Raw genomic sequence first — 4,139 nt, 5'->3', positions numbered from 1 at the left:
GCGAGAACAGCGGCTCCTGTCTGCTCATGCGTAAAAGAGAGCTTCTAAGACGTCAGAGCAGGACAAACGTGTCAAACATTTGTTGAATATGTTTGTATATTATGTTCTTGTATTCACCCCCTGGCAATTTTTACATTTTGAGTGATTTAATAAAGAAGTACACGATGTTTTACATTAAATAAAGAAATAAAGGCTACTCCTATTCTACACTGTGGAAAAATGCTGGGTTCTACAGAATTCCTTCATGTTGTCCCAACACAAATCAATTAAGTTAACGTAATTGCTTTTACACATTATGGTGGATTGAACATAAAACAATTAAGTTTTCCCCCCAAAAACTTTTTTTTTTTTAAATTGTGTTGTTTCAGCTCATTATTCATTCATTCATTCATTCATTCATTTTCTTTTCGGCTTAGTCCCTTTATTAATCAGGGGTCTCTGCAGCGGAATGAACCGCCAACTTATCCAGCATGTTTTATGCAGCGGATGCCCTTCCAGCTGCAAGCCATCACTGGGAAACACCCATACATTATCTTCACACACATACACTATGGACAATTTAGCTTATTTCACCAGCGACCTTCTTGCTGTAAGGTGACAGCGCTAACCACCGAGCCATCGCGCCGCTCAGCTTATTATAAACAATTAATTTGAACAAGCAACAAAAGTCATTATTTTAAGTGTAAATTGCTAACTTTGCATGTTCATTTAACCTTCAGTATCTGTAAATCAATTTTGAGACAAATTTATCATCTCTTATTACATGCTTATTATATCATTATTAATTATGCGATGTGTTTGAACTGATCAAGACTGAACTAACAAATGTAATGTAGAACTGGCCCCTGCTGTTTTTCATGAAATCTGTTTATTTTCATTCATTTATGTGTTGAAACTTGTACATTTGACATTTACCACATATTTAGTTGATGTTTGAATATATGCAGCTAGTTAGATTTTCATTAATTTAAGTTCAGTTTGAGTAGTTGGGAAGTTTATTAAATAGTTACTTCAATAATATATATAATAACATTATATTTTTTTATTTCATAACACTCATGAAAGTACATCAAGATTTCAGACTTTGGTCTGTATAATTTTAATGAACATCATTTACAAATCAGGTGGTTCAAAACAAGCACCATCATTTCTGTTTGATGCTTCGACACTTAGCATGGTTAATAAATACTTTCAAAATTATTTCATTTACGAAGCAGTGAAATGACATTCTGTTCAAAAAATAAAACTCACAATTTTAAACAAATGCTGAAATTTTTTTATATAATACACACATTTTTGCCATGGACACTGATGCACTGAGTATTTGAACGTTTTTGTGCTTGAGTCCCTTGATTGCCTTCATTGTGAAAAGGAATATAAAAGAGAAAACTGAAGAATCAGCAGGATATGGAGGATTAAAAAAAAACTGAGAAATAATTATTTTAAATTTTTGTCTTGGGATCTATTTGTAAACATCATTTTATGTCAAATATGTTACCCGGGACAATACTAAATTTGTGAAAATTATTTACATTGTCTGCAAGGTCTTTACAAACTGTAAAGCTTGGTGAAGATTTGCTACATTTATGTTTCATTATGAAGGTCAACAAAATAATTGGGGTTTGCTTCTGTCTGTGATTAATGGGATGCTCATCTAAAGTCCTCATTTTTGTCAACAAATCAAAGAGTTAGACAGAAGAAAACATTCAAATAAGTTATTTTGACAAAAGCTAAAAAAAAATTAAATAAAAAAAAAAACTGTTACCATTGACTTCCCTAGCAGGAAAAACAAATACCATGGAAGTCGTTTCATGTTCCCAACAATTTTCTAACTAAATTCTTTTGTGGTTAACAGAACAAACACACAAATAAAGTTTTAAAAAAGTAAGAGGTGAGTAAATGATGACATACATTTCTGGGTTAAATATAACCAGAAATTACTAATTGAATCTCTCATTTTTCCAGTAACTTACACAAGTAATTTTTTGCATTCATATTCTGCGGTGGGGATTAAGTGGATACATCTTAATGTGAAAACTGACAAACAATATTCAGTGTAAAATTATTCTATCCTATATCTAAAGTTAAAATATATTTCCCTCAAATATTTTTACACAACATACGGTTTTACAACATAACTTTAACTCATAGATTATAGAGTACTGAAATGGTCAAAACCAAAAAGCAGTTAATGATCAGCCCTATTGTCTGTGTATAATTCCTTTAATAATTAAATAATAATAATTGAAGAGTTCAAGTGCCATCTGAAATTTTCTTTTAAAATTTTCTTTTTTTTTCTCAGGCTCATGTGTGTAGGTTCAGTAATGTCCCTTTTGGTGATGAGTATGTTCTTTATGTTGCATTTGAAGATAAACATTTGAACAATCATAGGAGACTAAGAAATTGTTTAATTTTAAAGAAAATTTGAAACTGCACTTAGAGGCTTTTGGATCTGAGCTCTTGAATTGTTTTTGTTTCCTTATACCTGTCACTATTGTCTCATAAGGAAGTGTCTATACCTTCACCCCATTATTTTTCAAAGAAGGAAGAATGAAGTTACAAAAATGCACATCTATCTGCACATTTCAGGAAACATTGGCTTGTTTTTTATACAGCCAGTATTCAAATACTTCACATCTTGCAAAGAAATCACTTTTCAATAGTGCATGAGAGATGCCAAGTTTCTGTGCTTTATCTTAAGGAAAAGTCAAAAAACGTACGTCGTAGTTAAGATAAATCAAACTCTTATCCATTGTTACTATTTTCGTAGCCTCAAGCCCTTTTTGTGCCAACTGCCAAAACAAAGGAACAAGTGATTTGTGAAACTAATGTGTGAATATTTAGTGACATGTAAGTTGGTCTTTGCATTTTGGCTTGCTTCCAAACAAACACTGGTTCAACTGAAGCCCGATAGTAACATTTACCAAAGAAACATTTAAATAAACCAAAAACAGGATGTGATATTAAGAGATGTGACTCTAAAAAGGACAGAATGCTCAAGCACGTCTAGTTCTATGCTGTCCATGGTGTAAACTTAGTTTGATGAAAACATTGTGAAATCTTTACAAGATAACATTGTTTGTTATTTAGAAAGTTTCACAAGTGGAGCAAACATGGATGGTATATTAAGTCAATGGGGAAACGGGTGTCATAAACAAATAAAACTTAGACAGTTTAAGTGACCAGTTAAAAACGCGACTGAGGGCTTTTAGTGAGTTTTCATGAGGTTCATTAGAGTTCATAAGAGTTGGACGGAGAGTGGACGGGCCAGGTGTCAAAGTAACAATATTACAATATTCCTACTCCATAAACTACAGTGTGTCCAGGACCACAGCATCATGACCATCCCAATCCATATGGAGTTAGGCAATTGGGATGCTGCTTTAAAACTGCTGAAAATGTTGACAATTCAACAACTCTCTTTTTATAATTACACTTCCTAGTGAATTGAATCAATTTGACCACACTGATATTGACAATTGAGGGTCTCCTAAACTGTGGGCCAGTGAGCTGGGGACTTATCTTTTGGCTGATAAGTCCATAGTGGATAGTCAGACCTTCTACCCTCTGGTCAGACCTTCTAGTTTGGTTCACTGTTTCTCTTTTGTCCTCACACTGCTATTTACAAATGAGTGAAACCCAAAACCCTCAAGGACAGATGTTTTGTTAGTCCAGAATTTATTTCCTGTGAGGTTGTAGTTTGAGAAGACATGTTTGAAAAATGTCTCCGCTAACTCCATTGTGCTTGATAAGCTCTTCAGTAGGACCAAGCTGTTGACTTTAGAAAATATATGTCTATGAGGATATCTCTGAGCCTGAGAAGTCAGTAATAAAGTTGACATACAGATTTGATCTTGACCATCAGAGAAAAAGGGAAGTAAGTCTGGTCAAGTATGGTTTTTACCCCTGCTTGAAATCGGTCCTCTGCTTTTAACGCATCCAAGTGCACATAATTTGAGCGAGGAATGAGACCCCATATACAAACACACAAACACACTTTGAGCATACACCCGGAGCAGTGGGCATATGTCACTTCAGTCTGTTTTTTTTTTTTTGTGCACTTTATTGTTTGTTGGTTATAATTTACACTGATAAAACTGAAAATGCATCAAATTCATAAAATATTACACATTACACTA

Source organism: Danio aesculapii, chromosome 19 (genome assembly GCF_903798145.1).
Source record: "Danio aesculapii chromosome 19, fDanAes4.1, whole genome shotgun sequence".
Taxonomy (NCBI): Eukaryota; Metazoa; Chordata; class Actinopteri; order Cypriniformes; family Danionidae; genus Danio; species Danio aesculapii.
The sequence above is the reverse complement of the archived record's forward strand: the minus strand, read 5'-3'. Positions refer to the sequence as shown.